We start from the raw sequence: 24340 nt of genomic DNA, 5'->3' as shown, positions 1-24340 counted from the left end.
TTATTTACCATTCAATTCTAAAGAGACAAACACCCCCTTTTTTATTCTTGATTGCAAGCATACTCAACAATCACTGCCAAAATGTACTGAAAATTGCATGTAAGAAGTGATGCCTTTCAGCTGTCTGTGCAGTAAGCATTAAAAACAAGGAGACAGAGCGAGAGAATCACAATTAGCAAGCTGCATTTCTAACTCAAATTTGATTCTCAAACATTTCTGTAGAAAATTAAGAGACTAGGTAGCTAATCCTGAGAAAATTGTTCAAGGAAGGTTCTGGCAATATGATCTCCAGGCAAAATGTGTGATTTTCAAAATGTTGTCTCATAAGCAGGTCTAATAATAAGCTCATTTGCTAGCGGAGCATGATTGAAACAGGTCACCATTGCTGAACAGTGCAGCAATTAAAGTTGACCATAATGTTTAGCCAGAGTTTGGATGTGAGAACAGAACTCATTCAACAAAAAAAAAAGAGATAAAAAACAATTACATACTGAAAGACAAAATCCCCCAATTACTTGTTTCTGCTGCTATATGTCCTGAGTCTGTCCACCAGCATCATCCTACTCACTTCATCTGATCCTAGGTTAGACCAGACCAGCCTGTGACTGGAAAGTGAAAGGAAAAGTAGCCTAATAATGAGCCCATCTCTTTGTCACTCTGATTCTCACTGTATCAGTATGCCTTTGTAGGCATATGAACTGGCTGGCTTCTTGTGTTGCTTCTTCCTCTTACATTACGGCCTTCCTGTACAGATAATTCAGGAGGTTGATCCTATGTCAATTTCAGGTACTTGCTTTTATAACACTGTATATATTTACTGACAAATTATCGTGCACAGGGCTGAACTGATTTGTGCCCTTTATATCTGTCTAGAGTTATTTTTAAATAACCCTCCTTAGCCCAGCTTATAGGTACATAAATGTACAGTAGTGTGACTATAATGCTTCTTTATTTAAATTACACATATCTTGTTTCCTAAGTTTTTCCAGTAAAGAGCAACGGTCTCCAAAAATTCAGCAGCAATTTTGCTCAAGGTAGACCATAGATAGATGTTAACATCTACCTGACATGTCTTCCAAGAAGGGGTTTGTTCCCGGGCCTTATTGGACTTTTCAACCACAACGGTCCGACAGACATGTTTTATCGGGCAATCCGATCGTTTGTATGCTCCATCAGACAATTGTTGGTTTTTCAACAGACAAATGTTGGCTGTGCATGCTCTCAAACTTTGGGACAACAAATGTCTGATCTGATCATGTGTACACAAGTCCATCAGACTAAAATCTAAAGGACAAACACGCATACTCAGAACCAATGCTAAACATCAGCCAACAATAGCACAAGTTGCCCAAAGGGTGGTGGTAAAGAGCTGAAAAACCATGTGATTTAGTGAATGTTGGCTGAAAATGTCATGCCGTGTGTATGCAGAACAAGTTCATGACCAATGCCCATTTGGACAAAAATACACGGATACATGGTCGAAAAATGGATACAAATTAATGTTGAAAGAATTATTGTTCAATTTTCCAATAATTTGTGTGCCCACAGTGACAGGTGATTTTCGTGAGACCATTGAAGATGGCTAAATGAAGATGATCAAACAAATTGGAAATTTGTGGGAGACCAAATGATTTTCTAATCATTGATGGGAGATACGTTGGGGAGAACAAATGGAAAAATAAATGCTCATGAGCCAGGAAAGCCTGGGAAGGGAAAGAACATTCCATGCCACAAAATTTCTTGACCAGGATTCACTGTCCCCTTGCAAAGAAGATATATTTATGAATAGGATGGAATGGTTATCTTGAAAGGAATATATTAATTTTTCAAGATGTAAGCAGCTTGTCTCCATGTGTAATCCATATTTAATGGTAATTGAATTGCAGGCAAGGTGTTTACCAATGAAAAGAAGCAGACAAATGAAGTCTGATCAGGGTGCTATTTTCTGGTATGTGTCTGTACGGTCAAACTGCCTTGCATCATTTCCAGGTAATGAAGGGAAAACATATGGTTTTCACAGGACAACATTTTAAAAACAATGATGACATAATCGCATTGAAAAATCTAACAAAAGTTTTGATGTTTGACAATTAATTTTTCGATCCATCTATAGCCTGCTTTACATTTACTCTTCCTAAGCAATGTCAAAGGGCCTTGCTCATGTCCTGTTAAAGAGGATCTTCACTTAAAAATAGCATTTTGCACCAGTCAAATCTCCCCTCAACTTAAAAAAATAAAGCCAACCTTTTCAAACTTTTATTTTTTTTGTTCACGCTTAAGCAAGAATGACATTTTAGTCTTCCCCTTCTGCCTTCTTGGATAGCAGCATCACTTTACTTGTGCCATTTATAGAAAAACAAGTAAATATAGGTGATACCAGATCTGTTTACATGTTGCTCTATGAATGGAGGAAAATAATGTCTCCAGGGATATGTACCATTGATATCCCAAGAGGCATTATTTTCTTCCATTAATAGACCAACATGTAAGCAGACACAGCACCAGTTCTCTGGATATGTGTGAGATCTGGCAACACATCATTGGGGGTTGGCAAAGAGGAAGAGACAGCCAGCTCCCAGTGACATAAAAAAGAAAATGGCGGTACAGAAAAGGATCAGGAGTAGGAGAGCAATGGCAAAAAAGAGGACATTGCTGGATCCACTGAGCTTGCATGCATATTAACACAGCCTATATAGAGCTCCAAAGGTAAAGGGGAAACAAATACAATTTTCATTGGGCGAGTTCTGTTTAAACATATGCATCTGGTCCTGCAAGCTCCCGATTTACTTGTGTAGTGATGCTATAATTTCTTTGCCCATATGCCAAGTGTATACTCCTGTTATGCAGTGTTTGTTTTGCCCTTTTCCAATATGGCCCTTATATCTCTCTGCACCGAGGTTGAGGTCATAAAGAAGAGCAGAGGTATGGCAAGGATTTTTGGGTAGGTGTGGGTGAGGAGAGAGCACATGTGGCAGAAATAGAACAGTGTATTCCTGCTGAGAGAGCACATACTGCAAGTTGTTGCAGCTGCCCCATGCATAGAGACTGTTAATGATTTCATGTTCCTGTTTGGAACATACCTTGTGTTGGATGGTTCACTGAATGTTATTTCTTCAATACATGGTTATTTCTTCAATACATGGACTTTCAAATATAATGCTGGGTGGATTACTGTCTATGTGGATGATACATTTCTCAATTGGGATTTCACTTGCTATCCACAGACCTCAATTGAGTGCAGGCACTTGTGCTTGTTGGAGATCTTGTCCTGATCACACAGATTGTAAAGACTCTGCTCCTAAATACTATGCAGGTGGCACCATCATTCCCCCAGTAGCCACATAGAGTGAAACGAATAGTGTTACACTTGTAGCACATCTCCTAGGAGGCTGCATGATCAGGTACACAGAATGCCTGGGAAGATCAGCTAGGGGTGGGTGGGTCAGCAAGCGGGTCATCAGTAGCTAGCTTCGTGCAACCAGAAGAGGCAAACAGCTGAAGCGTACCAAGATGGCAGTGCAGGACCCCATGTAGGCCACCTAAACAGTGGTTTCAGTGGAATAAAGCTGGATTTTCTGTGCAGGTGAGTATGTGTTTTGAAGAGGTGGCAGCACTACAGATAAAAAAACAAACATGAGGTGGGAGCTGAGTACCACTTTGAATCCTTGACAACACTCTTTTAGAATAAGTGTTTGTGTGATACTACCTCCTGTCTGTTAACCGCTCTGTAAATCTATCACTGAGGGACTGCCATTGTCAAAACGTTCCTGCAGTAAGTAAATATCAGCTGTCACATAAACCGTGAGGGTGTGTCTTATTTCAGGGTTGAGATCAAATTGGGTTTAATCGTTCTTGTGGCAGGTGGAATCAACTGAAGCCTCACCCACACATGTATTGGACTCTTATGCATTCTATCGAGTCATCCCAGTGGACAGGTGACTGACTCTAAGGCCGCGTACACACGGTCGGACAAAACCGATGAGAATGGACCGAGGTTCAGTTTCATCGGTCCAAACCGACCATGTGTATAGCCCATCGGTTTGTTGTCCTTCGGTCCAAAATTTTAAAACATGCTTTAAAATCGAACCGATGGCCCGCTGCCCGATCGGTCCCAACCGATGGTTAGTACAGAACGCATTGGTTCAAAACCCGCGCATGCTCAGAATCAAGTCGACGCATGCTTGGAAGCATTGAACTTTGTTTTATTCAGCACGTTGTGTGTTTGACGTCACCGCGTTCTGACCAGATCGGTTTTTGGAACGATGGTGTGTACGCACATCAGACCATCAGGCCACTTCAGCGGTGAACCGATGGAAATGGCCCGTCGGACCATTCTCATCGGTTTGGAACGACTGTGTGTACGCAGCCTAAGACAGAAAGTGAGTTGTTACCAGAACAGGAGGGGAGAATAAATAATTCAAAAACTATTTAAAATCTAATTCCCTTTGGAACTGGAAAATAATTAATTCTTCCCAGCAGGACACAGACAAGAAAAAATGTACCTAATATGTATTTTAACCTATCCAACATAAAATAATGACTATACAGTAAAACCTTGGTTTGAGAGCATTTTGCAAGACAAGCAAAATGTTTTAATAAAGTTTGCCTTGATATACAAGCCATGTCTTGATATAAGATTAGGATCATGTCACAACTGAGTATAAAAAAGAAGAGAGGAGCCTCTAAGTCTAGCATTATGGTTACATTTAATGAAGGTACAACATTTAGCAACTTATTGCTACACTTAGAGGTGCCTCTCTTCTGTTTTATACCCTGTAAAAAATGCTTTGATATACAAGTGCTTTGGATTACATGCATGTTTCTGGAACGAATTATGCTCGCAAACCAAGGTTTTACTGTATATAGGCTCCACCAGGACTTACAAAAAGTCTCCAATCTATTATAGAGAGTTACTTTCTTCCTTCCCATATACACCTAGTGGCTAGACATACTTGCTGGTGGCACCGGAGATGTGGGGAGGGGAAGAATTTCATAGCTGGCAGCAACCATATATCACATTCCAGCTTTTATGCAGGCTGTAATTTTATTGGTGTATTTTTTAGTGTTAGTATTAACCCTTTTTTTGATCAGCTTCAGCATTATTTGCCAGGGCTGGTTAAAATGTGAAAATTGTATATTATGTGCTTAGCAATGTTTAGCTATGCAAAGTATGCACTGACAAGGAAGAGAGACTTCTAAACATATGATTTTCTATACACAGATCATATGTTACATTTAATTTAAAATGCTCAGCATAACTCCATCCAGAGTTAATCCAGTAAATTTCTGTGAAAAATTAACAAAACTGATCAGACTACACTTGTTAAAGTTCCAAGTGCAATTTAAGGCTAAAACTTTTGGTGCTACAAATATGTTTCCCATTGCTTGTACACCGCAATTGTTTTTCATTTCCGAACATAATATAAAACATCCCTCATGTGCCCATCATAGTCACTGGATTTTGTTTCAATCCTCAAGCATAAATCCTATTTGTTTATAATCACATACAATGTGAAATAGATATCTAGTACTGAACACCACATTGTCTAAACAGTGAAACAAGGAAAAGAAAAATGTTGAAACATTATAAAGTTCAGGAACCATTTATCTGCAAAGCTATCACATGAAAGAAATAGTAATCAGTTATAAAGCACTAATCATTTAAAAAAAAAAATACTTAACACTTTCAGGCCAGACTACCTAGATTGCACATCTTTCATAAACAAGGAACCAACATATTACATACTGTAGCTTTGACTGCATGCATTATAAATGCAGTTGCAAAGAAAAGTAATTTTTGAACAGTTTAACCCTGCTCTTATTTGTGGAATGATAGATTGCTCAATTTGCTTCCTACATTGCTCCATGGCCTTGCTGTATAGCCTGCCCCATCAGGGAGTGATGGGAGCCCTGTATAGGTCAGCTGCACAGCTGGGACCATTAGGAAATCAAAGATGAATTAGCCTATACTACTTCCCCAGGTAGAATATTCTATTTTTTCAGTGAGTGCACGTTTCATTTCTGACCCTGGGCCATGTTACCACTTTTAAATATGTATCACAAGGTTCAAAGGAAATACACAAGCTTTCCTTAAGGCTAAGTTAACAAAAAGAATACATTTAAATCCCGCAGGAGGCCATTCTTTGGTATTAAACAAAAATGAAATTGCAATTCAAATCCCTAACGTCCGAATTGCTATTGACTTTTAATAACCATTCTATGTATCTCTTTCTCCATAGGTTGTTGAAAAATAATTAATTTTACCCCTGAATTAAATCATTATAAGCCAACGGTAATGTGGTCTTCTTGAGTCACTAGTAATGTAGGTTTGTTAATATTCAAGCAATCTGAATCAATTTCTATCTCAAAGTTATAAAATAGAAGAATGCAACCATCACCAACAATTTCTATGAACATTGATTGAAGCTGGGTCCACACTTATGCCAAATGGATGAAATGGAGCCGGTTCACACATCACCAGGGTGCCTGTGCATCTTTGGCTCTGTCTCAGGTACAAATTCAGGCAACAATTGGATTCTGATTCGTCCCTGAAAACACTGCATTGGTTTTAAGTGTGAACCCAGCCCTAAATGTGTTAGTGGCATGCTGTGTTCAGGTGGGTTGAAAGTGCTTGGAATTTTTTATTTTTTTTTAACCCCAATGCATTTCCAAAAACTCCTCACTAACTGTTCCCTCTAACCCTCCCAAACACTTACATGGGCCTGTCAGCAATCCAGCACTGTGGCTTACTGCAGGTCTTTTCCTTTCACTTCCTGGTCTCAAAGGAGGCACCGGCAGTTGCTGCTGTAAATCAAATCCTGTGAGGGAGGGAGCAGCGGGCAAGACTGAGTCACGCTATGTGGGCACCCACGCGAAAGCGAGGGTGGACAGTGCCAGTGGGGGACTCTAGAAGAGCCTTTACAAAAACATAGGTTTCATTTACTCTGGTGATTAAGGCCAGTGGGAATTGCAGCGGCAGTAATCCTTTGTTTACAGCTGCGGATAAGATTGGTTAGGTGCAGCTGTCAGCCCCGTTCACTATAATGACAGGTCACAGGCGGTCACAGCTATCTGCAGCTCTCTGCACAGCCAGTGATTACCTGTGGTGATCAGAGTGCATCCAGCAACGATTACCACAAGTAATCGCTGGGGGTGTGTGGAGAACCATGAATAGATGTGGCTACCAGTGACCTGCCATTATATCAAACGGGCTTGGCAGCTATAGGCAAAATATATTTGTGGCCACATACTACACCAACCATAATCTCTAGCGTGCATGTAGCATTAATTCTTTCCAGGTGTTAACCACAAACTGGGAATAATTGAAGTGCTGAGCCGAACAGCTCAGTACACAGGATCTATCTCACTGCAGTGCAGCAACGTGCATGCCAAGTGAAGTGTTTCAGCCTTATTCATTACAGTCAAACCCTATTGCTGGTTTAAAATCGTGCCTCCCAACATTTTAAGAGAATAAACAGGGACATCTTTATGCACAAAGTGTGTAGGAAAAGGACACACCTCTGCCATGTCCCAAGTTACACATTTCAGAACAAATAATACACCGAAAAAAATTATTGGTTAAAACTACAATAGATTTTTCTCATCAGAGAACATAATAGTGGATGACCACACTCAGTAAAGCAGACTCTTTTATTAAATGAAATCTTTAAACCCAAGTCTGGATTTTGTGATTTAAAAAAATCTGTTGCAATGTGAACTTTTTTGGTATTTTTGATATTTTCTATGCATCTTGAAATAATGTATGTTTATTAAACCTAGGTTATGCATGCATACATGTTCTAATTTCATAAGTCTTGATGCTGTTGGCACTTCTTTCTTAAATTTTTAAATGACAGAACGTGTATGTTTTTATCTTTTAATGTAATTGTGTGTCTATTAACAAATTCGTTTGAGCTCAAGGATTACAGTCCTGGAAGGGAGGAGGGGAAGATATAGTAAAAGAGTAGCATTATGTTTCAATGTATACTCACTCTTCAGCTTGAAATTTGAAAGTTCCACTCCTCCTGTTGTATCCCGTTTTATAGACGGACAATAAAAAAGGAGTCTGTTTTACTGCAGTGAGGCCTCTATTCTGTTCTCCGGTGGGCATATGATGTCACAATTTCTACCTCAGCCAATTAGAGGAAGATTAGCATTTATTAATAAAATTACAAAGCTTTCTGTGAATGGCTAAACATCTCTCTGCCTGACTCAATTGTGACCCAGCATCAGACAGGAAGTCCCTGTATCACTGCTGAAACACACCATTGCATAATTTATGAAGCTGATACATACAGTTTATAAGTGCTAACAGCGGCTGCATCAGTTGGTAAAGGAAGTAGTTTTTTTTGGCCACCTCGGCCTAAATCAACTACTTAAAGTAAAATTAAACATGAAGTCAGACTTTATAAAAAAATTATTTATTTTTTTATTATAGAGATCTAGATACTGTATTAGAAAAAAAGAGGGATATCAGAGCTGGAAACAGGGACACTGCTATTTTGTTCCAAGAGAGGGAAAGTGCTCCAAGTAAGGAGCAAGAAGTTAGGTGCTATGTTGAAAGAGCTCTAGCTTAGTGGCATGGCATATAACTCTAGTTATATGCTTTTGAAAGTGTTCAGTGACATTTGCCAGCATTGGCAGATAGGGCTCCATAACACCTGCATGCTTTCATCCTAATGCCGCGTACACACCATCACTTTATGTGATGAAAAAAAATGACGTTTTTAAAAACGTCACTTTAATTGACCGTGTGTGGGGGAAAACGTCGTTTTATGTCTTGTAAAAAACGACCAAAAAAAATTGAAGCATGCTTCAATTTTATGTGTCGTTTTTCAAAAGTGCACTTTTTACTTCACAGAAATTGACCGTGTGTAGCAAAAAACGTCGTTTTCTAAGACGTTTTTTCATCCACGCATGCCCAGAAGCTACTTATGAAGCAAGCTTCAATGGTAAAACGTGGTGGAACGTAACCTCACTTTGCTAGAACATTGTGAGAAAAACGATGGTGTGTAGGCAACTTCGTCTTTGAAAATTGAAGTTTCAAAAACGTCATTTTTTACTTCACAGAAAGTGTCGTTTTTTTTCATCACATAAAGTGATGGTGTGTACGCGGCATAAGAAGCAAGTCGGTTTTCAGGACTCCTTAAATATACAATAAATGTTCAGGCGACAATTTGTATTTGCTTTTTTCTAAATTTAGGATTTTTTTCCGTTATTAGAAAATGGATCATTTAACATTCACATACACTTTCAGTCTACAACATACAGTGATACCTCGGTTCACGAACTTAATTCGTGAACTGACTCTGGTCGCGAACCGAATTGGTCGCGAACCGAGGCACATTTTCCCATAGGGTTCAATGTAAATCCAGTTAATCCGTGCTGACCTTTTTTTGGGGGTTTTTGAAGCACAAAAATATGAAACAAATTACAATACACATTAGTGCAGTATAGTAATGTATAAAGAGAGGACACTAACCTTGCTTGAGATGACTTCTGGCATGGAGGAAGGCAGGTGGGAGGCAGTTATTGTTTGGAGGGAGAGTCCCCCTCCATAAGGACATCAGGGGGATCTCCTTCAGTGAACTGTACAATACAGCAAGGACAGTACTGTAGTACAGTACAGTACTGTATGTGCTAAAAAGCACACCAAAAATCTAAAAATCACTCAAAATGTTTGCAGAGTACTCACAGTACTTCTTTCTGTGTGTCTTCTTCTCTCCACGGTCTTCCTACAGAAAGTCACGACCATGTGACAGCCTGGAAATAGCATTAAAATGGCCGCGGCTCCTGTTCGTGAACCGAGGCGGAGTTCGTGAACCGGAGCATATTTTTATGAACTTTCCTGTTCGTGAACCGAGTTGTTCGTGAACAGAAGCGTTCGTGAACCGAGGTATCACTGTATATATATATATATATATATATACACATACACTGTATGTAGTGACACCCTGACAGAAATGACATCTGTCATATAGTGCAGCCTTTGTCAGTTATATTTAGGGCTTGTTCACATTATGTGCATTTTTTTACATTGTATCAATGCCATTGAAAAAAACAGTTGCTTTCTATGTGCCCCATTCACACCACAATGTTGGCATGATGTGAAGTGCTGTGTGATAAAATGCAGACATGCCACACTTTTTCACAGTGCACCATGAGGCACCTAAAGTCATCACTATGCTGCTGTGCAGAGATCTGAATGTTTCTAAAATGATGTATCTCTGAGACATATATGTCAGACACATGTCAAATACATATTTTGATTTTTTTTTTTTATCTAAAGTACTCCACGACTGTACAAACAGTACATTACCAGTGATAAATACACACTCACTGGCCACTTTATTAGGTATACCTGTTTAATTGCTTGGTAACACAAATTGCTAATCAGCCAATCACATGGCAGCAACACAATGTATTTAAACATCTAGACATAGTGAAGACAAGACTTCTGATGACAAGTTCAAACTGAGAATCAGAATGATGAAGAAATGGGATTTAAGTAAATCTGAATGTAGCATGGTTGTTGGTGCCAGATGGGCTGGTCTGAGTATTTCAAAAACTGGCACACAACCATTTCTAGGATTTATAGAGAATGGTCCGAAAAAGAGAAAATATCCAGTGAGCATCAGTTGTGTGGACAGAAATGCCTTGTTGATATCAGAGGAGAATGGGCAGATTGGTTCAAAATGATAAAAAGTCAACAGTAACTCAAATAACCATTCGTTACCACTTTGCCCTGCCCCCTCCTTACTGTCTGCGATTGAAAGCAGTGGGTACCAATGGCTCAAAATGCTGTCTCTAAGCCAATGAGGAGTGAGAGAGCTGAGAGCCCTGGCTATGGTGCACATCACTGAATTGAATTTAGACTCAGGTAAGAATGGGGATGGGGGCTGATGGGGGAGCTGCACTTACTTTAAAAAATTCCAGGTATAGATAATTTACACTGACTTTGATGTGTCTTGGACCAATGCAACTTTGCATATACCATAACTGGCCAATGACCCTGGAAGCTGGGAATTACCGCAATAAACAATGCTTCTCCACTTACCTCTGTCTTCCATGCTAAGCAGCTACACTTCTGCTTATTGAACACAGGATGTTGGCAACTGTACATGGGTGCCATTTGGAGAGGCAATGATGTTATGCTTGTCACTTTGCTCAATCAGGGAATGATTTTCATTCAGTCAAAAAAACGTAAAGCAGTCTCTGAATGGGAGCTGTGCCAAGCTGCTGACCCCTGTGTTCAAAATGCATCAGGACAGCCGCTTGGCACAAGACCCAGAAGCAAGTGTAAATCACTGGAGTAGTACTGTCTACTTCAGTGATCTTCAGCTTTCAGGGGCATCATCCAGGTATGGTATATGCATATTATATTGCCCCAAGCTGGACCAATGTAACTAGTTATAAGATATCCATAAATGGATTTTTTTTTTTTTATCATTAGTAAAAATCTCCATTCATTTGTAAAATCTTTGATAATCATTTTAGGTCAAATATTTTAATTTTCCTTAAGTCTTTCGAAAGAAAAAAAAAAAGGTTGTGTATGCGCAACCTTCAGGCCCCGAACACACGAGAGGATCCATCCGCTGGAATTGATCCGCGGACCGGCTCCAGCGGATAGATCCCCTGGTGTGTACAATCCAGCGGATTTTTTTCCGCGGATTTTTATCCCCTGGGATGGATTTCAAGCGGATAGAAATTTGAAGACATGCTTTCAAATCTATCTGCTTGAATCCATCCCAACGGATTGATCCGCTGGTCTGTACAGACTCACCGGATCAATCCGTCCGAAGGGATCCCCCGCATGCGTCGTAATGATTCGACGCATGCGTGGAATTCCTTATACGACAGCGTCGCGCACGTCGCCGCGTCATCATCGCAGCGACGGCGTGACACGTCATCGCGAGGGGATTTCGGCGCGGATTTCGATCCGATGGTGAGTACACTCCATCGGATCCAAATCCTCGCAAATCCTCGAGAGGATTTATCTGCGGAAACGGTCCGGTGGACCGTATCCGCGGATAAATCCTCTCGTGTGTACTAGGCCTCAGGCTAACATACAAGAAAAATAACTTCCCATGGTGACAGTAATCAGCAAAATTATATTAGTTTTTTATTTTTATCGATATAAGTGAAGACATATAATGTGTTCCTTGTCAAAATGTTATGTAATAGAATGCAACTTCAATCTGGTCTTATAAAAAATGATGAAATAATTAACTTGAAACATCCTACTATATAATGTTTTATACCCTCAAGAAATCAAACATCACTTTAGGGTGCACAAGCTTGCTTCTCAAAAATTTAATAACGTAAGTGATTTTTTTTTCACATTTCTTCAGGATAATGAGTTAAACACGATGACCAATAACTATAAAGAGCCTTCTTGCAGAATACTTTTGGTAAATAAAACCAGAAAAAAGGGCAAAGATCCCATTATGACAAATTCAGATCAGGTGTTTTATGAGTAAGGACTCCTGGCATCACATGGTAAAGTAATAGGAAGTTGAGCTTATAGTGAATATATACTTAATTATGTTATATTTACTGCACTTTGTTTAACCTTCCTTATTCTTTCTCTGCTTATTGTCCATTATTTTTATGAACAGTATTTATCTTACAGCATACTGAGCTCTACCAGTGAGTGTTAAATTACTGTTAAATGATGGTTTAAACATGTAGCATATGGAATGTATTCACAGGACACCCCATACTGATTATCAATCTATTCAGTCCCTCTATATTGTGCTCCAGCCAAGCTTTGTCTTGCCAGGTTTGGTTCTTTTTAGGCAACTTAAATCACATTTCAAATATTGTTGCAAGCGGGCTGCCCACAAATAAAATATGCTTCCAATACACGTAGCCAGCGGAGCCATCAAAAAGAATTCCTTTACATTATTTTACAATACATAAATCAAGCCTTTTCCTTTATTAGATTTGGAAATGAAGCGCGTCTTAGCATAATGCATTTTCAGGTGTCATAAAATATTAGAGAGCAAGCTGAAAAGCTTTTTCTTCCAGTTAAGACCCAAATATTTGCAGAAAAATTATAAAAATTATGGACCATAAGCGATGGTATTAAAAAAATTGAAAAAAAAATGTTTCATACATACAATACATAAAGAGAGTAGATGAAATGAAAAATAAATACTCCAGTATGTAAAATTTTCATCTCACTTCATTAAATAAGAGAATGTGTCTGACATAGAAACAGATGCATAAAACTACAACCTTCCATCTTGGAAATAGCAGTCGGACATATGGTGCTCCAGATAGTAATGTGACCTTTCAAAAGTATCTGACAGTCATTTATGTGAAAATTAATGGGTTATTTGTAATTATGCTGCAAACAAATTGCATAAAATTGCTTCTTTATATACAGCTTAGTGATACATGCGTAACACTATATGTTTCTGCTTATTTGTGTCATTTTGAAGAGGTTATTGTTCTGACTGCCAGGTTCACATGCATTTGGCCAGGGGAAATCCAGGTAGCTGGTGTCTAACTAAATATCCAAGAACATAATCTGGTTGTAAAAAAAATGGTTCTTAATTGGCCAAGTATATGGAAAGCTAAGATGGTCATATGTCAAATTTATCAATTTCAGCCAGATTTTGATGAACAGCAGAGATTGTCCTAGTGGGGTAAATGGGATGGTATGCACAGGTTAGATGTAGCATAATGTTGAGATAATGATCACCCTATATGGTTCTGCACTAGCTTTCAAGTAAATCATACAAATAAACTAGCAAAAAATCATTTTTTTCCATCCGTCTGCAGAGTGGATCGGGTGAACACGGACAGACGGTCTGTGTTCATCCGATCCCCCCATAGGGGAGAGCGGAGATCTCACAGTCATCTGCCGGCTCAGCGGGGATCAACGGAGCGATCCCCGCTGAGCAAGCGGATAAGAACGGTACGTATCCTCACAGCATCCGTACGTGGGAAAGGGACCTTAGTTGTATATAATGATTTTATTATGAATCAAATAGTCCTAAATATTTATTTCAGTGGTTATTCTATACTGTATACTAAAGCCTGGTGTACACTAATGCCTAGTACACCTGATGGGATTCCCGGCAGTAAAAAGTCCACCGGGAACCCCCAGGGGAAAACTGAGAACCTGCTCGGTAAGTTTTTCCCCCTACACACAAGAGGTTTTCCCGACAGGAAAACTGCGATTGAGCTTTGGTCAGGAATCCCCGCTGTGTGTAAGCTCCATCGTAGTTTTTCACATATGAAAACTGCCAGGAAAAAGATCCGCAGGTAAGTAGCTCACTTCATTCTACATTTGGGCAAAGTAAAAATTAGGTATAATAAAATAAGCCAACTATAGTTGAAACTAGCTTTAACTTTGAATTTAGTTAAAGAGTAACTTCAGGCAACAAGAAAATCCTATTAGTCAAATTGTAATGCTCTCCAAGAAAGTGCTAAAGTCAGAAAGTCTACTTAATTAATACTGATGTGAGCTTTAGAAGAATTCAGTAAAGCCAGATTTGGCAGGATTATTTTAAAGCTTCCATGAGTATTGTAACATCTCTTCATGTTTCTGTGTTTGTAAGGTTCTTCTCTGTTTAGCTATGTGTGTTGGCAAGGCTGCAGTGGGTTCAGAAAGATACTTTGGCTTCAAAAGGTGATAACAACGTTCATAGTTTCACAGGATAGGATACAGATTCATTCAGAAAAGATAGATATCAGCCAAATTGGTTATTGCTAGACACTGGAAGGATGACCTAACACCAAAACCATCTGAAGTTGTTGCCCAAGTTAATCTTAATTAACTCTAGAGAAGCCTCTTGCTCCTCCCTTAATAAAAATTGAAAGGCTTGGGTGGATTGGTACACTTGACACTCGGTTCTGCTAACATAGTGGTATATGTATTAAAAAAGCTGTAATTTCTTTCATCTGTATTATATAACTGTTGAACTGGCATTACTTATGCTGCATACACACGACCGTTTTTCATGACGTGAAAAATGCAATATTTTTTTATGTCATTAAAAACGATCGTGTGTGGACTCCAGAGCATTTTTCTCGACATGAAAAATGGGCATTAAAAATTTGGAACATGCTCTAAATTTTCGCATTGTATCTCACGTTGTTGTTTTTCACGTTGTGAAAAATGATCGTGTGTAGGCTTTAACGACGGGGAAAAAACATGCATGCTCAGAAGCAAGTTATTAGACGGGAGCAGTCATTCTGGTAAAACTAGCATTTGTAATGGAGATAGCATGTTCATCACGCTGTAACAGACTGAAAAGCATGAAGACTGAAAAGCACGAATCGTCTCTCAACAAACTTTTACTAACACAAAATCAGCAACAGCAGCCCAAAGGGTGGTGCCATCTGAATGAAACGTCCCCTTTATAGTGCCGTCGTACGTGCTGTACATCACCGCGCTTTGCTCCAGCATTTTTTTTCACGATCATGTGTAGGCAAGGCAGGCTTGACAAGAATCATGTCGAGAAAAACTTTGTTTTTTCAAGGGCAAGAAAAACGGCCGTGTGTACGTGACATTACTGCTGCTAGGCCCTACTTGGCAACTAATGTGACTTTTAGACCATTTCTTTATGTCTTTATTTTATTGTATATCGTCGAAAATTCAATAAAAACTTATTGTAATAAAAAAAAAAGATGCTACACTGAAAAAAAAAGAAAGTACATCATTAAACCTTGGGGTTAAGCTGGCATAGCAGCTGACTACACATAATGTTTGCCAGGATAAACCGTAGGTATTTCCCAGACAGGCAGTGTTCCATAAGACAAATAAGGAAACATTCACTTTTGACTAGAGGTCAATTATAAATGTTTTTGAAGTAGCTAATTTATAGCTAATAGCTCATTTCTGACATTTCACAATATACAAGAATATACAGCAATAGTATCATTTTCCAAGAAAACTATACCTTTTTATCATTACAAGGCAGTAATCATTCTGCTTCAGCTTGTTGGAAGCATTTCATCCATCTCCTTTCCAACAGTCATCCTACTGAAGGCGGTAGCAGGGGGCTGATCTATGTTAGGCATAAGATTTACATAACTGTGACTATAAACCAGCACCTCAGAGCAGGAATGGAGTAGATGTTAACTCTGGAAGATGCCGTATGCAATATGGCTCTGTCCTTGTGGAGAGCAAAACAGATTGTGGATATGTGCATTTGTGGAGAGAGGGCCCTGTGTTTCCTGTGAGCAGTAATACCTATAATTGTTACACTTTACAGATTATGTAAAATATATCTGATGCTGTCTTGGTTTTAAAAAAAAATGCATTGTGTTTAACTTCAAGACATGCTCAATGTGACCAAACATGCGGTGAAAATCCAATTTTAAAACCATAGGTGCTATTACAGAGTTTATATTATTTCTGCAACTATAACAGCCTCCATTCCTGTGATGTCAGGTACTGATATCTGATACACAGTTGGCATTCTGATACAACTAGAAGGTGTCCAGTGAGGTTAATGATAGGTCCGTGAATTAATACAGGAACAGTGTCACAAGTGCCTCCCCGAAACTGTTGGAAGGCCTAAATGACTTTGTATGCCGTATAGTGCCTTCACTGTAAACACTGGAGGAATGTTTATCATAACATATTTATTGGCCATAGAGCTAATTGTGATGGCCAGGTGTCAACAATTTTTTGACCATACAGTGCATAAATTGCATTAAGTGGATTAAAGCAATATGATAAAGCATTATGATCAGTATTTGATGCACATTCACGTTATTCTTGTTGAAAAGTCTGGATGTCATAAATCCATTACGGATACACAAACACTTTTCATGCTTGGCTGATATAGTAGAATGATTTACTGACATGACTGATCACTTTGATATGCTAACAATGTCCAGATGACTTATTCTTAACTATTTATTTGGTTAGCCTTTTTATACATATTTCAGTGAAGTTAAAGTTTGGAAACTAAGCTTACATATCCTTTTGAACTTTGCAGCACACTTGTTAGAACTGGTATCCAAGGCACACATCTCTTGATGATTAGATATGCACTCTGTATCCTCCTGCATTCCACCCACAGGTTGATAGTTATTATCCTGCACATTCACACTCACTTGTAGGGGTCGCACAGTTTCACTCCCACATGAGAAATTGTCAGAGGCACGCGCTGATTCTCAAATGAAGATATTTCACTTCCTTCTTTTGACTACAGTAATTTACAGAAAAGAGTTAAAGCGGTAGTAAAGCTTGTTTTACTCTGCGAGGTAAGATCAAAAGTGCTAGTATGCATCACATAGAACAAGCTTTACTAGCGCTTTAAATCATTGGTCATTGTATACATTTTTTTAATCACATACTAGCAAATGAAATACCTTAAAATGAAGCCCTCCAGTGGCACGATGTCACTGCTGACAGGGCTTTCATCCTTACTCGGTCTTCCTCCTGGGTTTGCTGGTTTCCGACTGACCGAGCCGTGATGACAACACTCCCGAGTGCCCGGGTATGTCACTGGCTGCAGCTCACTGGAATATCTCCTAAATGGTGCATATTAAGGAAATATTAATTTTACCTACAAGTTAGCTTTATTATAAGCTTTCCTGTAGGTAAAAATAGGCAGAACAAGTTTACTACCACTTTAAGAAAGCTTCAACATGTTATGAACGGGTATTTGATCTGAAACATGTGTAATGACAACACATGCTATCTTCTTTGTAATAATTAAATACCGATACAAACAACAGCCTACATACATAAGCAAGTACAAGTAGCTTTCCGTTAAGCAGTCAGAAATAAAAAACAAAACCCACAGACACACACACACATACACACAAAGAGGACAGGACTTGCTTTGATACATATTAATTTGGGTAATATAAGAAATTGGTATATACGGTAAGGTCTAAAACATGAACTGCATACATGGCATATATCAGACAATAGAGTGTTCAACAGCATAGACTGGGGAGTCTTATTATGGTTATTTGCTATTTAAAAGTAATGTTGTTGAAGATTAAGTTTAACCTGCCTATATTTTGACTTGGTGGATTACTATTTTTTCCCTCTTCAACATGCTAATATTATTAATTTAAACCAGTTTTCTTTACATACTTTATTTTACACCCACTAATTTTATCATTGGATAATCATTGCTGGTGGGTGGGACTAGCAGAGTGCTGTAAACAAGTTCCTGCAAATATCACAGAACTCTACTTCTCAAAAGCCCTTGACCCTAATGCAAGCAATGGGCTGGATCTTGTGAGGCGCTATGCCAACATAAAAATGCCTTCATGGACTGGTGTCAATCTGGAGTAGTGTGCCTTTAAGGGGCAGTGGGCTTCTTCCACATATACTTCTAATTTATCCATTGCTATGCATGCTCCAACATGGTGGCTCTCATAGACTAGAGTTAGGACTGCCACATACAGAAGAGCCTTGACAGGGAGGTGTGGCTTTAATAATATATTTACAAATGCTGTACAACTTCAAGCCAACCCTTACAGGTTCTAAAAAGCTACATTCATGCCAGTGATTAAGGCCAGGGTGAATTGTAGTGGCAGATGTCTGTATGTGGCTCTCAACACAGTCAGTGATCATCACAGGTAATCACTGGCTGAATAGACAGCTGCGAATAGCTGCATCCGCCGTTCATCTGTCATTATAGTAACCGCACCTAGCCGCTAAGTCAAAACAGGTATGAAAAACATGATTCCTGATTTTCCTCTGACTTTCACATGATACACGTATGTTCCAGATCAGCACTTAAGCCAGAAGCATCCAGGCAACTTGCATTTCCAGAAGGTAATCAATAGAAGCCTATTACAAAAAAATATGCATTATTTTATATGAACATTAACTACTTGCCTACTGAGCACCTTCCTGCCCAGGCCAATTTTCAGCTTTCAGCACTGAATGACAGTTGCGTGGCCATGCAACACTGTACCCAAACAAACTTTTTATGATTTTTTGAGACAGATGGAGCTTTTTTTTGGTGGTATTTAATCACCACTGTGTTTTTTATTTTTGCTAAAAAAAAGACCAAAAAGGTACTTTCTGTTATAACATTTTGTAAGTAAGTAATTTTTCTTCTTCACTGATAAGCACTGATGAGACAGCACTGAAGGGCACTGATGAGTTGACACTGATAGTGTGCACTGATATACAGCACTGATAGACACTGATAGTGTGCACTGATATACAGCACTGATGAGAACTGATGGACACTGATTGGCAGCACAGATAGCAGTGGCGGTGTGTCCATAAGGGGTGCACGGTGCCGCCCCCTATCTCCTGCCACCCCTCTATCACCAATTGCATGAATCTATCTATATTCGCTGATGCCACCTCCTATTCAGGCACCCGGGAGCCTGAATTAGAGCAGCGGCGTATTTTTTTGAAGCACCTGACTAGAGCCGTAGGCTCTAATAGGCGTTAAAAAATGTGAACAGCGAGCGCCATGCTGGGCGTCGCAGTTCACTCAGCTGTGTGTTAGGAAAGCGAATGAACATTCGCTTTCCTAACACTGAACTGCATTTCTGCCAATTAGGTGCCCGGGTCTGTTACCTGTCACCTGATTGGCTGAAACGACAGGCGCTGTTATTCGACGCCTATCAGGCATCCAATCATAGCAGAGGGCGGGAACAGAGGATGGGAGAAAACATCAAGGAGCATGGAGGACACCGCCGCTGTGACCTGCTGCCCCACAAAGACAGGGTAAGTGCCAGGCGGGCGGGGATGCACACTGGCAGCAATTGATGGGCACAGCGGCAGCTTTTGATGGGCACAGTGGTGGCAATTTATGGGCACAGTGATGGAAATTAATGCGCACAGTGGCAGCTTTTGATGGGCACAGTGGCAGCATTTGATGGAAAGGGGGACAGGGTCCATCGCTGGTGTGTGTGTCAATGGACACACAGAGCGGTGCTCAGGAGTGAGCAAGCATGAGTGCCCCCCATAGCAAGCAGTTTTCTAGGGGGGACTCAGTGGCAAGGGACCAGGAGCACCAGCGGGGGGACACAATAAGAGTAGGATTGGAGCTGCTTTGTGCAAAACCATTGCACAGTGCGGGCAAGTATAACATATTTCTTATTTTAATAACAAAAAATCCAGAATTTACAATCACTATAAATTGCATATAAACCCATCTGTAAAATAGTCTGCAGCTAACAAAAAATATGTTCTCAGTATCAGCAGCCCTTTAGACCAAAGTACTTACCTATACAATATGTAAATTAAAAAAGACCTACCTAAATCAGCTCATTACAATAATGTTTAATTAGTCAGACCTTCAAACTACATTAAAATCAAGCTTCCGATAAACAAGAAGCCAAGTAGATAAATCTCTTAGTAGCAGGAGATATGAAACCATGTGTCTAATATTGTATGCTCCATATGTGAATGACCTCCTACCTTACCAAAAGCAAACTGGTTTACAACAAAACAGTTATGCTCACTGGAGCTGACCCTGACATTTTATTTCAAATGTACTTTGTTTCATATTTTTTTTTTCAATGGTATGTTTCTATGGTATCCTTTGCTAGATCAGTCACAGCAAAATCTCATCTATCCCTGCTGTTCAGTCATTGCATGCCCCCCCCCCCCCCCTCGCAGACCTTATACTTTTTTAATTAATAAAACCAGTTGGCCTCATACAAGTCTATGGGAACTTCCAAACTTCATAGGGGCCATGTCTTGGTAGGTTTGCAGTTGTGCCATAATTTTTTCATTTTCAGATGATGGATTGAGCAGTGCTCTGTTAGATGTTCAAAGTTTGGGATCTTTTTTTATAACCTAACCCTGCTTTAAACTTCTCCACAACTTTATCCCTGACCTGTTTTGGCCTTGATGATGCTGTTTGTTCACTAAGGTTCTCTAAGGAACCTCTGAGGCCCCGTACACACGACAGAGGAACTCGACGTGCTTGGCACGTCGAGTTCCTCGTCGAGTTTTGGGATGAAGCCGCCGAGGAGCTCGGCGGGCCGCCTTCTCCCATAGAACAACGAGAAAATAGAGAACATGTTCTCTATTTTCTCGTCGAGTTCCTCGGCGGCTCCATCGAGCCAAAACTGTACAGACGACAGAGTTTCTCGGCAGAATCCGGGTTTTGACCGAGTTTCTCGGTGAATTCTGCCGAGAAACTCTGTCGTGTGTACGGGGCCTCAGAGCTTTACAGAACAGCTGTACACAAATGGACTAATTACTAATTAGGTGACTTCTGAAGGCAATTTTTTTCATTAGATTTTAGTAAAGGGTATCAGAGTAAAAGTAAAAGAGTATGCACACACATATTAAATGCACCTATAGTTATAAACTTAAAGGACTACACTAGTTTACATGCAAAGAAAAAAAACTTCATCTTCTGCTGTGACTGACACTAGTTCATGGGCAATCAGATCTAGAAAGAGGGGGCCATAAATAATCTGACCTCCTTCCCTGCCCCCAAGCTGCATTCTCTACGTAGTACAGCAACCCTGTACACAGTGACTATTTCAAACAAGTCTCTTAACTTCTTTGCTGAAACTAGTGACACCAAAGCTCAGCTAGAACTAGAATGCTCAAACATTCGATAAATTCAATAAAGCACAGGTAAATGGCCATTATTGTCCATGCCCCATACATTGAATTGAAAAGTTTAGTAAACAGGAGGGCTTCAATGAAAGTTGTATTAAATTTGAACTGATTGTTACTAAGCAGACCACAAAACGTCATACCAGAATTTTCAGATTGCAAATCCATGTCTAAACAAAAACTTTTTGATTTTATAGAAATATAGTTTTAATTTACATTCACTTGAAACGTGACCCTTAGAAACATGGGGGTGGATTCAGATAGAATGCTCTATGTGCCGACGTAATGTATATCAGATACGTTACGCCACCGTAAATTTGGGCGCAAGTTCCGTATTCAGATTCAGAACTTGCGCCCTAAGTTACGGCGACGTAACGTATGTGGGCCGGCGTAAGCCCGCCTAATTCAAATGGGGATGTTGTGGGCATGTTTAATTCAAATTTCACTTGACCCCGCGTATTTTCCGTTTTTTTGTGAACGGCGCATGCGCCGTTCGTGAAAGAATCCCAGTGCGCATGCTGGAAATTATGCCGCAAAGCCTCATTGGTTTCAACGTGAACGTAACTTACGCAAAGCCCTATTCGCGAATGACTTACGCAAACGATGTAAAATGTTTAAAACTTGGCGCGGGAACGACGTCCATACTTAACATTAGCTACGCCTCATATAGCAGGGGTAACTTTACGTAAAATGCGCCGGCGGGACGTACGTTTCTGAATCGGCGTAAATACCTAATTAGCATATTCCTTGCGCAACTATACGGAAGCGCCACCTAGCGGCCAGCGTAAATATGCAGCCTAAGATACGACGGTGTAAGACACTTACGCCGGTCGGATCTTAGGGAAATCTATGCGTAACTGATTCTCTGAATCAGGTGCATAGATACGACGACCCGCACTCAGAGATACGACTGCGTATCAGGAGATACGCCGTCGTATCTCCTATCTGAATCCGGCCCATGGTCTGCCTTGGTGTACATCACAGAACAAAATAATCACCACATACCTAACTTTTTTGGAGAGAGGGGGAAAGACTAGAAAGTATTATTGCAGAAAAAAATATAAACGGTTTAATTCATCTTGGAATCATTGAAGTTTCCTGCCCCTAATAATTGTTATTTTATTTAACCTGCTTGGGTGTAGTGCTTCCAATTTTATTCTCTGTAATATCAAGTTAAAATACCACTTCTAGGTACCTAACCTGTCATTATTACAACAGGATGTCAAAACTATATCTTAACATAGCAAAGCTCTCTAATTTTAGTAAAGTAAAAGGAAAAATCTATCTCAAGCTTAAGTAGAACAAGCCAACTATAGTATTTATTCTTTTAATAGATTATGTGAAATTATAATGTACGCTGTACTCGCACATTTCCATATTGTCACCTTCCCATACCTCAGACACGCACGGTATATGCAGCCTGATCACAACCACATGTTTGGCTTCTGGCTGCATAGTTTCTGTGAGCCACAGTGCTGGTAACACACATTAAAGCAAGGTTTTGTCATCATAGCCTAAAATTATTATTCAGGCTGTGAAGGAAATATTTCAAAGCCGTTTCCTACTCTTGAAATTCCCATTTAGCATTTGTTGTGGCCAATTTCATCTCCATGCTTTTATTTCAGTGAACTTGCCTCGTAAGTCTAGCTCTCACCTATTTTTAAATGAGCCATGTTGGCTCTGTGTCAATGTCATTTATGCTTTTAGTGCATTTAAAAGGGGGGTCATTTTACCAATGTAAGTTTAAGGCAACTAATAAGGTGTATGCCAACACCTGTTTATTTGCACATATTTAAAATCCATATGACTTTGTAGACAAGAGAGCTTAAAGTAACTTTTTTTCTTGTATTTTTTATTGGGGTGTATTTCTTTTTTTCACAGAAATAAGAAGGTGCTCATGGATAAAAGAAGATCCTGGACTACCGCACTCCTCAAAGCGATGTCTCCACTGCACACATGAAATCCAAAAAACAACCAAAGCAACACAGTCAAAATGAAGTGAACAACAGGAAAAAGGTGTCCGACATGCCTCACACCATGCGACGCTTACTCATAGTTGATGTCAAGCGTTGCATGATGTGAGGAATGTCGGCCACCTTTTTCCTGTTGTTCACTTCGTGTTGCTTTGGTTGTTTTTTGGATTTCATTTGTGCAGTGGAGACATCGTTTTGAGGAGTGCGGCAGTCCAGGATCTTCTTCTATCCAACGCACCTGTGCATAGCCAGTGCCCTTGGTGGGACTGAAGCAAAGCCAAGGGATCAGCAGTTTTTGGAGCAGTTTCATCTCTCAAGAAGGTGCTCATGCTATATATTTTAGAAGTCAGATGAAAAGATCTAATTGGGATCATGCTCCTATTGCCATGGTGAGCAAACTACTTCTTCTAAAAGGCTGATCAGCACAAGCTTGGACACCCAGTAATAATGGATATACAATTGTGAGTGTATGGGTCACAACACTAGGCCCTTCATTTTTCCTTAGTTTTGCCATTCTGTGTAAATGCACTCATAGATCAATAATCTTCAAGACACTATTTTGGATTAAGTAAGGAAAGGAAAAAAACATTTTTTTTGCCATCTCATTGGTGAGATTTGGGTTCACGTTTTGTCCTATAGGAAGCAAGATGATCACTTCAAAGTGAAGGAAACAGCTGTCAGCTGTCATGTCCAGTGCCCCCAGTGTAAGCTTTTCCCTCTATTACTGTTCTGATTACAGATAATTTTTTTGTCATTTACCCTCTCTTTTGGTCTGGGTAACAGTAGTAATGGGGACAAACAGAGAGGGTGGATGTTTATAACATGTTTATAACAGGGA

At 39.7% G+C, this 24340-nt stretch overlaps 1 protein-coding gene across 1 annotated transcript in view; it reads right to left on the bottom strand.

Annotated features, from left to right (window-relative positions):
* SEMA3A (semaphorin 3A) overlaps nt 1–24340 on the bottom strand; it is a 294077-nt gene that overhangs the window by 249918 nt on the left and 19819 nt on the right. The gene's annotated exons all lie outside the window — the stretch shown is intronic.

The sequence above is a fragment of the Rana temporaria genome, chromosome 3 (assembly GCF_905171775.1).
Source record: "Rana temporaria chromosome 3, aRanTem1.1, whole genome shotgun sequence".
Taxonomy (NCBI): Eukaryota; Metazoa; Chordata; class Amphibia; order Anura; family Ranidae; genus Rana; species Rana temporaria.
The sequence above is the reverse complement of the archived record's forward strand: the minus strand, read 5'-3'. Positions and strand labels throughout refer to the sequence as shown.